This window comes from Musca autumnalis, unplaced genomic scaffold (assembly GCF_047663935.1).
Source record: "Musca autumnalis isolate F117 unplaced genomic scaffold, ASM4766393v1 scaffold_2, whole genome shotgun sequence".
Classification (NCBI taxonomy): domain Eukaryota; kingdom Metazoa; phylum Arthropoda; class Insecta; order Diptera; family Muscidae; genus Musca; species Musca autumnalis.
The window spans coordinates 105,891,029-105,906,004 of NW_027411755.1; the positions used below are offsets into that span (position 1 = coordinate 105,891,029).

The 14,976-nt window shown below is 34.1% G+C and overlaps 1 protein-coding gene and 1 long non-coding RNA gene across 2 annotated transcripts in view; both read left to right on the plus strand.

Moving 5' to 3' along the window:
* The window catches only part of LOC141394400 (CD2 antigen cytoplasmic tail-binding protein 2 homolog), a 323,405-nt gene that overhangs the window by 100,979 nt on the left and 207,450 nt on the right, over positions 1-14,976 (plus strand). The window lies entirely within an intron of this gene.
* On the plus strand, positions 87-5,145 carry LOC141394401 (uncharacterized). The gene is made up of 2 exons (XR_012410401.1): positions 87-564; positions 623-5,145. It is a non-coding gene; the product is annotated as an uncharacterized lncRNA (long non-coding RNA).

A 14,976-nucleotide genomic window follows, 5' to 3' on the forward strand; every position in this document is an offset into this window, starting at 1 on the left:
TATATGCCTTTGTTTTGATTAAACATTCTTCTCAAAGTTGTTGTTTTGTTAGTTCGAGATCCCAACTAGACGATCAAATACGCTTATAAGCAACCCTCTTTGATAGAGTAAGTACTGTACACGAATGTTCAGAGCAAATGTACAAGCAATTGTGAAATCAATATCATCTAGAAAAAAAAACAATTATTCTATCATGTATTATAAATTAAAATTTTTATACTTTTCTATGGTAGCTTCTGTATCACAAATTTTTGCATCTTTGTATCAATCTTTTCAAATGTTTCCAATTACTTTGTCGATATTTATCGGTTTAAAATCACCCACACTAATGGCCAAGTTTTGACATTTCATTTTATGTCCCGCTTATCATAAAGGTCAGAAGTTTAGTGAAGCATCAAGCGTTTTTTCTTTCCTCACCAACTTTTAACAAGAGAACATCAAATCAATTTTGACTTCGAAGTAAAATCTTGAAAAATCTAAATAATCAGAAGATTCAAACAAAATTTAACTTTAATTGCAATTTATTAACATTGATTAATAAATATTTACTTCTGTATTAAGAAGGTAAGGCTACCGAAAAACTATAAAAAAGTGCCAAAAATAATAAAGAAATTTTCCATAGTTAATCATCTAAAAACACTGGAGTGATTTCATATTCAAAGGCTAGACAGTTGTGGTTTATTTCTGTAATTATAAATGCAATTGAATTTCAAGGCCAAAAACCCAAGAGAGTGGCTGAAGTGACTTTCGTATTCTACCCACAGGGTAGAGTCGAAACAAGTAAACAGTTATCCCGTTATCCCCAATTAAGCCAGCAATTTCCTTCAAATTGATACATACAAACCATATTGATCAGCAAAACCACAATCAGTTCATCCGTACAAGGTCTAAATGTCTCAAGCGCCAATTTTCGTCAAAAGCGAGAATTATCCCTGGCTGCAAAACAAATTTATACATGTGCTTCCCCTGTGACAGCTACGCCATATAACATTTGAATACATTGCATAACCTAAGCAATATAATAATAGTAAAAATCTCTGTGAGCCATAACCGGATAACTCCGCTATGGTAGGAAATTTGTCTACAATGGAACTTATGTCTATGATGCAGGTGTCAATGTCGAAACTGTTGGATGAAAAACTGCAGAATCTACCAACAAAGGATGATATTTTGGACATCAAAAACAATATTGAAGTAGCTAAAGAAAACATTAAACGTTTAACGACTGAAAACGAGGAACTTAGAATGGAGATGAGGACTTTAAGAGAAGAAAAGGAAGAAAATAATAAGAGACTACAACGGTTGGAAGATCAGTTGAACCGATGTAAGATCATTATACGAGGTCTACCAAAACAAAAATCTTTATACGGATCTGTAAAACAGCTTTTCCGTTCAAATTTAAAAATGGAAATTGACTCAGAAATCGAAGATATTAAAAAGCTGCAGGAAACAACTGATAAAATGACGGTAGCCGTGGAGCTTAAATCGGCGAGAACAGTGTCGGAGGTCTTTAAGTCTACCAAGATGCTAGCTGGAACCTCTATCTTCATAGAACGAGACCTAAGTGGTCCACGTTTACAGAGGAAAAGGGTGATGTTGCTGCTAAAAAAAGAACTGCAGAAAATTAACAAAGATATCAGGATAGGTGTACGTGGGGATCAGCTTGCAACAGAGGGAAGGTCTTTCCATTGGAATAACGAAAATAAGCTGATGTGTGGACAAAGTTGTGGCATAGACGTTCTGATTAATATATTTGGTGGTAATATTAAAAATTTAATTATAAATTACAAAGACTTAGTTGAAAAACTACACTCAAAAAACTAAATAAATCTAAAAATGCTATTGCTAATGTTTGTTATAAAAATAAAAACTCTTCCTATTCTATTAAACAATCTAATAATTATATACTAAAAATAATAGCTTACAACATCCATGGCTTGGGCAACAAAATCCTTCACCACTGTTTTTTTCAATATCTAGATGAATTTGATATATTTATTCTTACTGAAACTCATTTAGAGTCAAAAAATCAGGAATATTACGCAAACAAATTCCCAAATTTTAAAACCTATTGGACACCAGCTACAAGATCTAGTTCCAGAGGAAGAGGAATTGGGGGCCAAGTATATGGTGTGAATAAAAAATTAGAAAATAAAGGCCTTAAGCATATATTCACCCGTAGAGATAGGCAAGATGTGCTTATATGTGAGTTTGAGTCAACAAAATTCGAAATTCTTCCCGTATATCTACGAGGAGCAAAGTGGATTGATGACTTCGAAAAATTGAAGAGTGATATAGAGAGTTGTGAGAGCAACAAAATAGTCATCGGAGATCACAATGCTCGAATTGGAGAGGAACAGGAGTTACCTGAAGAAATTCTTGACAACTGCCTTAGTACAAGAAAATCAAATGATAAAACGATTACCGCTAATGGGAATAAGTATATTGAAATGTGTAATGATAATGGTCTAGTAGTTTTAAATGGACGCTGCATTGGGGATACTGAAGGCAATTATACTTTCTCAAACAATAATGGAAGCTCAGTGATTGACCTATGTGCAATTACAATAGGAATGTTACATTATGTTCAGTCATTACAAGTAGATAATCAAATTTGGTCCGATCATTTTCTTCTCATTCTTTCTTTATCTATACCATGTGGACATACGGAAACTGTCAATGAATCCAACCTCTTGCCCAAACTTATGTGGAAAGAAAGGAATATACTTACCTACCAAACCACATTAAACAGTAACTTATATAAAATTACACATGGATCCAAGCTTAACGATTTATCCAGATTAATACACGAGTCATACCCTAGTGCTGAAAATATTGCAAGAAAACGATTCAAAAATAAATGGTTTGATACGGACTGCCTAAAGGTCAGAACGAAAACGATGGGAAAGCTTAATAAATATCGCAGATCAGGCAACGCAAACGACAGACGTTTATATCTAGAAGAAAAAAAGAAATATACCTATTTATGTAAAACCAAAAAACAGGAATATTATCAAAAAATAGAACAAAAGTTGGACACTGTATCAGACAGCAAGGCCTGGTGGAGGCTGGCAAGGGAAATTCGTCAGGAGAATATGGAATCGAGTTGCAACATTCCCGCAGAAGAGTTGAAGTCGTATTTTGAAAGTCTCCTAAACCCCAAAAGCAACACGGAAATAATCTATTACGCGCCTATTAATACTGCAGATGAACTTTTAGATAGAGATTTCACACTTGCAGAACTCAAGAATCAATTAAAAACTGTTAAGACAAACAAAGCTCCAGGGGAAGATCGAATACCATATGAGTTCTTTCTTAACGCTACTGAGGAATTCTTAAGAACACTTTGCAATATGTACACTGGCATATTAAATGGAAACGACGATCTTGAATTATTTCGCACCGCTATCATTTTCCCAATTCACAAAAAGGGCGACGTAACAGATGTATCCAACTTTAGAGGAATATCTTTTTTGAACTGCATTGCTAAGCTGATGATTGGAATGCTGAATACTAGAATAGAGGATTGGTTAAACCGGCACAAAATTCTCAATGAATATCAAGCGGGTTTTCGAAAAGGTTACTCTACTATAGACAATATATTTAATCTAGCTGCAATAGTCAATGTTAAATTGAGCGAAAACAAAAAAGTTTATGCATTCTTCGTTGATTTTAAGGCGGCCTTTGATAGAGTGCCAAGGGATTTGTTAATCTATAAACTATACGAAATTGGGTTGTCGGCGAAACTAGTTCGTTTTATTGAGAATATATATCAACACACAAAAGCTGCTGTTTGGTCTGGTACCCAGTTGTCACAATATTTTAGTACTTTTACTGGAGTAAAGCAAGGTTGCCTTTTGTCTCCTATTCTGTTCGCGATCTACTTAAATGATTTGCATGATCAACTTGATGGGGGACTATATGTAGAAGAAACAAATATCCGACTTTTAATGTACGCGGATGATATTGTGCTATTGGCGGACAATCCTTTAATCTTGCAGAGAATGATTGATAAACTTGAAGATTACTGTAAAAAATGGGGAATGGAAGTAAACCAGATGAAATCGGAGATAATGGTTTTTCGGAAAGGAGGCATACTTGCAAGAAATGAAAAGTGGACATACAAAGGTGAAACAATAAGGATTGTAAAGGAATACAAATATCTTGGCATGATTTTAACGCCCAAATTTTCGTTCACGAAACATATGATCAAAAAGGAAGAAGCTACCAAAATGTCAATAAACTCAACATGGAAAAATTTTATATGTAGACCATCAGTAAATCTAACTGCAAAATGGAAAACGTTTTTAGCTGTTTGTCGTTCCATACACAGCTACGGTGCGCAAATATGGGGAAACTCATATTTTAATGAGGTGGAAAAACTATATCGGTATTTCATTAAAAGAATATTGAAGCTACCAGAATCAACGCCAAATTACATAATATCTTTGGAAACCGGTTATGAACCGGGTTACATATACACATATTCTCTCCATTTAAACTATCTGGCAAAAGTTTTATTTGACCTAGGCAATCATAGGCTGCCAAAAATACTCGCCCTGAAACTAGCAAACAGAAATTTATTTTGGTTCAAAGATTATATGTCAAAACTTGCAGAAAACAATATAGACAATGTGAATATATTAACAAACAAGAAATGTTGGTTGGACGCTGGTCATAAACTGTTAATGGCATTAACAGAGAGAGAGTTTGCTTCGTATATACAAAAGGCACAACAAAGCGAGCATCGAATATACAAATACCTTGAGCACGGCATTGGTCCATTGTACTGCAATGAAGCTGTAACGCAGGAACAAATTACGTTAATAATGAAAGCTAGAGGAGATCTGTTTCGATTAAACTGTAACAGATACGCAAATGCTGAAAATCAAACATGCTCTCTATGTAATACCGGAGAAGCAGAAACAATAATCCATTTTATTGGTCAGAGCCCAATTTTGAGATACTCAAGACTCAAATTTTTTAACAAAACCTTCTTGGATGCTCTTGAAGTTATTAGCATACTAAATGGTGGTGAAGACTTTTGTTGGCTCAATTTATACCAATTTTTGAAAGAGTCACTAAAATATAGAAAAATGTTAATAGAAGAATTTAATTACTAAACAGCAAAATACTAAAAATAAATAACAACTCAACATCCCAGCGGACGGTTCTCTACATAACCATGCTGGAATATTCTTTATAAGTCAAACTTAATATTATGTATTACCAATTTATAATTTTTATAACGTTATATGAAAATAAAGAACAAATTGAATTGAACTTATGTATGTACCATAACCTGAACCGCTACGGTTCCCCAGCACATATATACGTTTGCCCAGAGTACGCAATTTCAATTTGGAACACACGAAATTGCTACATCACTATTAAATTGTGTCACAGTACAGTTTTTAACAAATATGACACTAAACCCGAGGTAACCTTTGAAATCGCCGCCCACTAGAAAAGAAATCTAGAGTACAGCATCCGATACGACACCTACTCCCACCTTCGTCAATATTTCTGCAAAAACAAGATTTACCAGAATCGACATTGTAATCACATGTACATGTAGGAAACTCTAAAGATTCCATATCAGTCAATTTAAGTGCATTACATATACATCTCCACCAATATCTTCTTTCTTAGAATTATCAACTGAAATAAAAAAAATAATTACACTCAATTATAGAATTATTTGAGTAAAAATCTTTCACTACTCTGAAATGTATATTTAACGCATAGAAATTGAACTTAAAATAATATCAACGTATACCAACAATTTACGACCAACGTAAGATTACATCATCCAACCTTTCATCAAGTGCATACCATAACAAACACCCAATCATCACCAAAAGTTCGAGCGGAGGCCTTCATCGACTGTGGAGTATTGGGGGTAAGTGGTTTTTTTTCTGTTTTGATTGTTACATTCATTCACAAATTTCTTACGTTGGACTCAGAATTTGCAATCAGAGAGTAAGATCATATCAAACTGTTATACCCATTGATAAACAATAAAACAAAAAGTGTCCTAAATCATTGTTCTCCCTGTATTGGAGTAACTCTCATTTTTTACCGTTTCATATGATCTCACGCTCGTAAGAAAATAATAATACTTTACGCATCATAGATATTTCTTGGATTCACAAAACAAAGACAAAAAAATGTATCTTCATTTAGAGAAATTTTTCATTATAAGAAAGTAAAACATTAACCCATTAGGGGATGTTATCTTTACAACATAGGCATACTCTCAATAACGAATTTGAATAAGAGTAAAGTCTCTACATAAAATCGTCTTTCTGAAATCCAATAGTTGTATTTTATATAATATAAATCAAAATAAAAAAATGAATTGAATGATCTTTCCAAATATTCGATGGATATTAAGGGTTATTTTAAATAATTTTGTTTATATTTTTTTTCGCTTCAAATGAAGCCCTGCTTAATCTTATTCAAGTTCTATAATGCCACATTTATAAAATTGTCACTGTATCTATGAATTATTACCAAATAAGAGCAATATATAGTATCATTATCATAACTTATCATCCCACTTATGAATTAAATAAATTTGTTGAACTGAGCTCAAGATGAGTTTCTAATTAAATTTTATGACGTTTCTTATAAAGGCATAAGGTCTTAATGTGGTTGTGATGGAAATCAGGGGTTCGTATAAATCGAAACGGCCAAAAGAACAATAGGATGGTGAGAGTCTTGAGGCCAGGTATCCTAATAACAACTTGGATACCCAAATATACAATAAAAAAAATAAAAAAACAAACAATATCGAGTAACAACATTTAAATTTCAATACCGGCTTAGAGGGGTACCATGTTCTTCGTAATTTTTTTTTATTCTTTTATCAATTTACTAGCAAAATGCCCGCTACTTCGTATGCGGAAAGGATATAAAAAAACAAATAAACAATATATAATATGGAAATGACAAACACTGAAAATTTGGTCGCACTAATACCAATTTTAATCAATATTTATTTTTATCTTAGTACTGTACGTACCCCTTAAGTTCGTTTTTAAAAAAGATCAGCCGTATCTCACCCTTACACATTAACAGCGAGATCAACGTTGCACACCAATACACACCCTAACTCCAAAAAATAAAAATTCCAGCACTGTCCCTACACCCAAAAACAAATTGAGTACCATTAAGTAATTTTCGTATACTTATGGTACGTATTTCGACGACATATCTCAGCCATACACGGACATTAATACAAAATAATTACAGTAAATTCCATAATAATTACAGTAATTCCAAATCTCAAGATTCCAGCTGTATCCGTTCGTCCAATTCCAAATTGTACCAAACTTAGTATCAAGTCAAACTCTTCGTACCCATAAGAAAGATTTTCCAAAACTACCTCAATCCTTCACTTTAGTAGTAATCTTACTTCCAAATTTCAGGATTCAAACTCTATCCGTTAAACCAAATTAAAATTGTACTCAATTTAGAACAATTTAGAATTTTCGTACCAATTTTCAAAACTTCCTCAACGCAACAGGGCTACAATAATCATACTTTCAAATTGCAGGATTCCACCGCTATCTGTTCACCTACATACAAATTGTACTAAATTTAGTACCATTTAGTGCTTTTCGTAACCATAAGTTTGCTTTTTCAAAACAACCTGAATCCTACTCTTCGACTGTAATCGTAATTCCAAATTTCAGGATTCCAGCTCTATTAATTCACCCGAATGCAAATTGTATCAAATTTAGTACCATTTCTTTCCCAAACAAAAATTTCAGGATTCCAGCTCTACCCGTTCACCCAAATCCACATTGTACCATATTTAGTACCATTTAGTACTTCTCGTACGCACACGTACGACTTTTAAAAATTTCCTCAATACTACACTCCTACAGTAATCTTAATTCCTAATTCCAACACTATCCGTTTACTAAAATTCAAATTGTACCGAATTTAGTGCTTTCTGTACCCATAAGTACGAATTTCCAAAACTACCTCAATTCTACTGTCCGACAGTAATCTTAGTTCCAAATTTCAGAATTCCAGCTTTATACGTTCATCCAAATCCAAATTGTACCAAATTTAGTACCATTTAGTACTTTTCGTACTCAAAGGTACGAATTTCTAAAACTATCTCAATCCTACACCCCTACAGTAATCTTAATTCAAAACTTTAGGATTCCAGCTCTATCCGTTCACCCAAATCCAAATTTAGTACTGCTCGTAATCATAAATACGAACTTCCAAAACCATTTCCTTATTTCAACGCCATTTCCCAACCGTGATACTTAAAATTCAGGATTCCAGTTCTATCCGTTCACCCAAATCCAAATTGTAATAAATTTAGTACCATTTAGTACTTTTCGTACACATAAATACGAATTTCCAAAATTTCCCCAATCCTATGATCCAACAGTAATCTCAATTTCAAATTTCAGGATTCCAGCTCTGTCCGTTCACTCGAATCCCTATTGTACCAAATTTAGTACTTTTCGAACACATAAGTACGAATTTCCAAAACCACCCTCATATCTCAGTCCTACACTTCACAGTAATCTTAATTCCAAATTTCAGGTTTCCAGCTACATACATACGTTCACCCAAATCCAAATTGTACTAAATTTAGTACCATTTAGTACTTTTCGTACCCATAAGTACGAATTTTCAAAACTACCTCAATTCTACACCCCACCAGTAATCTCAATTCCAAATTTCGAGATTCCAACTATATCCGTTCACCCAAATCCCCATTGTCCCAAATTTAGTACCATTTAGTACTTTTCATTCACATAAGTAAGAATTTCCAAAACTTCCCCAGTCCTACACTCCAACAGTAATATCAATTCCAAATTTCAGGAATCCAGCTCTATCCGTTCACTCAAATCCAAATTGTGCTAAATTTAGTACCAATTATTACTTTTCGTACACTCAAGTTTCCAAAAACCCTTTGGTGCATCTTTCTTACTCTTCATCAGTGATCCTCAGTCCAAATTTGAGGAATCAAGCCCTATCCGTTCACCCAAATCGAAACTGTACCAAATTTAGTGCTATTTAGTATTTTTCGTACCCTATGTACGAATTTCCAAAACATCCACAATGTTAAACTCCACCAGTAATCTCAGTTCCAAATTTAGAGATTCCAGCGCTATCCGTTCACCCAAATCCCCATTATACAAAATTTAGTTCCATTTAGTACTTTCCGTACACATAAGTACTAATTTCCAAAACCACCTTCATATCTCAATCCTACACTTCAACAGTAATATTAATTCCAAATTTCAGGTTTCCAGCTCTATCCGTTCATTCAAATCCAAATTGTACTAAATTTAGCACCATTTAGTACTTTTCGTACCCATAAGTACGAATTTTCAAAACTACCTCAATCCTACACCCCACCAGTAATCTCAATTCCAAATTTCGAGATTCCAGCTATTATCCGTTCACCCAAATCCCCATTGTATCAAATTTAGTACCATTTAGTACTTTTCATACACATAAGTACGAATTTCCAAAAGTTCTTCAATCCTACACTCCAACAGTAATCTCAATTCCAAATATCAGGATTCCAGCTCTATCCGTTCACCCAAATCCCTATTGTACCAAATTTAGTACTATTTAGTACTTTTCGTACACATAAGCACGAATTTCCAAAACTACCCTCATATCTCAATCCTACACTACAACAGTAACCTTAATTCCAAATTTCAGGTTTCCAGCTCTTTACGTTCACCCAAATCTAAATTGTTCTAAATTTAGTACTTTTCGTACACATGATTGGTAATTTTCCAAACCATTTCCTTTTAGAAGCACCACTTCCCAACCTTGATTTCCATACCAAATTCCTATATTCCTGGGGCCTATTATTGATTTCATTCAAATTACAGATTTTGAAATTGAAAATTGAATAGTTATGACTGTACATCTCCATATACGATAAAATTCTTAATTGCAAATAAATCGTGGTAATATGCACAATTCTATTGCACTTTCATTGATTTGCAAACATTTAGTTATTACCAAAAAGTCAGGTCCATACAGTTTTTAGTTGTTGTTATTTCTGGCCGATTTCTGAATTTATTCCCCTAATGTTGTCTTCAACAGCAACTCATTTGTTCATTTGCGTAATTGATGTTTATACACCATTAGCACCAACTGCGACATCTGTTGCAATGGAAGATAACAAATGTCTTGTCTTTCTATTATTTAGTGGTTTACGATAAAATAAGTGCGCCTAGAAGTACGATATCAAGAAGTTATGGCATTGTTAATTTTACACATGTCTTGCAGAGGGCCAACTAAGTGAATAAGTACGTAATAGTAATGAAAAATAAGGATTTTTGTTGTTGTTATTTTTTGTGGTTCCAGGACGAATTTTCTAAAACCCGGCCTTATCTCGCACATTTGCATCAACAGTGACCCACTGGTAAAATTTCAAGCTCCTAGCTTTAGCCGTTTTGGCTGGGCGTTGATGATGAGTCAGTCAGTCAGTCAGTCAGTCAATCACTTATCACCAAGCTCATTTATATATATAGATTTTGTCATGTAGTTTCAATAAATAGGGAGTCTACAATAATATTGATGTAATGCAAGGCAAAGGCCTAAGAAGGGAAGGACCGAACCCCCCCAATCCGACTGCAGTTAGCGATTTAATGGCTCCCGTAGTCCTAACCCGACTTAGGTTCCATGATGCCTTGAATTTTTTTGATAACCAATTGCATCCGCAACATTTTAATGTTGTGTACATTACACTTTCTTAGACTGTTTTGAATACAGACTTTCAGTTTTTGTTCCGAACCTTTAGTTAAGTTGGAGATTGAGGCCGCCCATATTCAATTTTTGCCCTCGCAAAAGCTTCATAAAAGTGGAGAAGATTTGACTCCGTACCTGCATCCGCTCAGGATTCTTAGAAATGAAAAATTTTTATCAACCGCAGTTGTGACTCCATCTATGTGAACCTTCGCCGAGCTACTGCCTGTGATCTTGATACCAAGATATTTGACAGTGTTGGCTTAAACTTGTTCCTTGCCGTCCAATGAAATATTTAAATCTTTGTTGTGTTGGCTAAAGTACATGATGTTCCCTTTGTCTATGTTGAAGCTGAGCTTGATCTTTTTGCATTTGTCTCTGAATTTCAAGATTTTATGTCGCAACCCACTCCTTGCTGCCTCGAAATCTTTGTCATAGTAAAGGATTAAAAAATCATCAGCGAATTGAAACAATGAGCATTTTCTGATGAAATTGAATGTAAGCTGTTGGTGTATACATTAAATTGTAAGGGGCTCAGCCCGCTACCCTGGGGTAGACCATTTTTGATTTGAATACTTTTGCTTCCCAAGAAAAGGGTCCTGTTGCTCATGCCATCATATATCCATTTTTTAATGTGGGCGTTAATGCCATTTTCGAAAAGAGTTAGAGCCAGCAGCCCAACGTCGGTATTATCGAAGGCTTTCTCGATATCGATTACCACACCGACTACCTTGAAACATTTTTTCTTTTGCACCTCTACTGAATTAATCACATCATTAATGCACACAGTTGTGGATTTCCCCTTACAGAAAGCATAAGATCTTCTGGGAATAGTTTTGTTTTCCATAATTGTATAACAAATCAACTTCTTAAGAGCGCCTTCTAAAATTTTTTGGGATGTGTTGAGTAAAGCAATTGGGCTAGGGCTTTTGATGTTTGAGGGATCTTTAACTTTTTTGGGAACAGGAGTAATTCTAAGGTGTCTCCACTGTTCAGGGAATTTGCCTTGCATCCAGGTTGTGTTGAGAATGTCCACGTATTTAAGTTTATCTGCTTCGTTCAGACTCGCTATCATATTGTAAGAGATTTTATCCAAACCTGCAGCCGATTCGGGGTTTCTACTTTTTATGAAATTAATCATTTCTGTTTGGTCCAATTGTGGTTTGTTTTGTAAAATGTTACCAAAGGAGACAGGTGTGGGATCTTCACCCACCAAAGGCGATCGAGTCATTTGGCATAGAAACTAATTTTTTTGATCCTCGTCCCAAGAATTGTAGGGTGATTTATCTTGCTTGTATTTGTTCGTGTGTTTAAGCATATCAGCAAAAATGTCTAAAATCGTCTTTTCCATTTAAAAAAAATCAAAAAAGTTTTTTGAACTACATCTATGATTTTTGGTACATAGATTAAGAAAAAAATCGTCATTCCAAATCTGTTTTCGTTACCAACTTTGATCGTTGCGCGCAAAAGATATGACCGTTTTAATTATGCTAATTAGAAAAAATTCTAAAAAAATCGCGGCTTAATATAGTAAGCTGTTATATCCAATTGTCGTTAACTGAATTCGCACCCTTTGAGAATATGCAAAAAAATTCAAAAAGTTTCAATGGATTCGCGAAAAATTAAATTTGTTAAATAATTTCACGTATTTACAAACATATTTTTGAAACAATAGCGCTTATACTTACAAAATAATATATAAAAAAATTATAGCAGCATCCAGACATTGTGAGGAATAAAATGAAACCTAAGTCGTGAAGTTTGGAGCTATAGTATTCGTGTTATTTGCAAAAATACAATGAAAATGTGACGAAAAAAATAAAAATTATGTTATTCTAATTTTATTTTTTTATGGTTTTATAGGAAATGTTGAAGAAAAAATGATTGAGTTCTTCGTCATTTTCGTCCAAATTTCACGCAATAATGAAGATATTCCGTTGCAACAACTTTTTCACTTATAGTTTTCCTATTGGCGAATATTTTTAGAACATTATAATTAATCACAAGGAACTCCAATTGTGGCATAACATTAAAATAATGTTATATTGAATATTATAACATTTGAAACGCATATAAACCGCATAATAGTGGAAATCACAAGATGCGCATCCGATTTTCCAAAACAGCGAATCAATCCCTCTTATTTGATATACACTTTGTGAAATTCCATTTGGCGACCACGATGTAGCATCAGTTGCATGTTAGGGTGCAAAAAACAGTAAAATGCCCATAATTTCCACGAAGTACATTGATATTTTATGCGCATCCGATTTCAATGATCACCATTAAAAATACATCATCCTATGTCATTTCAATGCAATCCATCAAGAACCGTGGATGTAGCATCGCACTCAGTTTTTAGAAAAAATCTATTATATCTCCGGATTCGCGAACGTTTTTCAATATCTGTTTTCGCACATTTTAAATATGCGTTTCGCTCTTTTTATCTAAGTAGGAATAACACATCTAAAACGCGTCTAAATACGCGGTATTTTCAAAAATATTTTTTGCATATTTTCGAAATTTGAGGGGTATCATATCCGCCGATCTAGTGGATGGATTTAGACGCGCAAAGGCTTGTTAGATTCAGAACGTAAAAAAACTAAATTCACGCGGGTTTCCACTGAAATCGAAAGGCATTTGTAAGTTTTGAATCCAAAAAACTGGTTTAAAAAAAAAATACGCACAAAAATTTCGACTTTAAACTGAGATTGTTGTGAACCTTTGAAGGCTACACGCCCGAGTTATACATCAAAAAATGCGTAATCACGAGTACTACAATCTCATAATCAGTTTTTAAACGAGTACAGTTGCGCGTTCCGATTAGAGCAAAAATTCAAAAAACCCAATTGTTCAGTCTTCAAAATGTCAGCATCCGTTTGAGATTGATGCGGTGGTTATATTAAAAAATCATACATTAGAAACTTCATCTCTGAAGTGTATTCTTTAACTTCTTCTTTGAACTTTATACTCTACATTGTATTGTAAAGCCACTAATTGAAAATTGACTTAAAAAAACTCGTTTCCTTCAACGATTTTTTTCTATTTTTTTACATTAATATGACCACAGCTTCCGCTCAAATTATAATTTTAAGAAATCCATCGGTGAATCGTGCTAAAACAGTTTATTTTACCTAAATGCGTTCAAAAGTTATGGTATATTACAACAATTCGCGAGATACAATACCCCATACCTCAGTTTCAACAGAAGTAAATTTTCTACAAAAAGGCCGATATGCCAAATAGCCTTGGGGTCCTTGGATTCTGACAACTCGTGAAGGTGGCTGTTGAAATTCTTCCTTTTTAATCTTTCAATTTGTTTGTACAGCTTCCTCTCCATGGCTCCTGCCTTGTCAGTTTCCCAATCGCCAGTCCTGTTGAATTCCGTCCTTAGTGCATTCCTTTGATTGTAGAGGTCTTGGATTCTATCGCTCCACCAATCCTTAAGAATATATTTATTGCGTAGATCCACTCTAATGGTGTTGTTCTCCATGACATTTTGGAACGACTTTATAGTCTCATCAAGGTTGTTACCGATTTGTGTGTTGGCCAGTTGTTGTAACACTCTCTTCCTGAAAGTCAATTTACATTTTGTAGGTGCAGTTCAACGATAATGGGGAGATGGTTGCTGTTGGTTATTTTGAGATTTGTAACAGACCATTTAGAGGGAAAAGAATCACTATTCAAAAAGGATAAGTCAATGGCAGAGTTAGAATTGCTGGAAGACATCCTGGAAATCCGTTTGAAGATTTCCCCAAGAAGTCGATTTTGCATTAAAATCACCCGCTATGTACGTTGAGCTTTTGAGTTCAGAAGCAGCTTTGAAACGGTTCTGGATAATTTCCTTGTAGGGGTTGCGATTAGTGTTCGGAGGTATGTATACTACGATTATATTAATGTTTCTTTTCAAGTTTAAGTGATTTCAGCACTGGTGTTAAAATTGATAATCCGATATTTAATGTTGCGTTTGATATAAATACCAACGCCACCGTAACCGTCATCTCTGTTCTTAAAAACGAAATTATAATTGCAAATGTTAATTGAAGAGGTGTCACGAATCCAAGTTTCGGAGAAGAGGGCTATATCAATATTTTCTTCTCCATGAAGAGATCAATTAAGTCTTTGTTGCCTTTTTTGTTCAGGCTTTGAATAATGTATTGGAGTATTTTTAACATATTAAAGATTAATGCAGTTTAACATATTAAAAATTAATTTAGTTTATATATGATA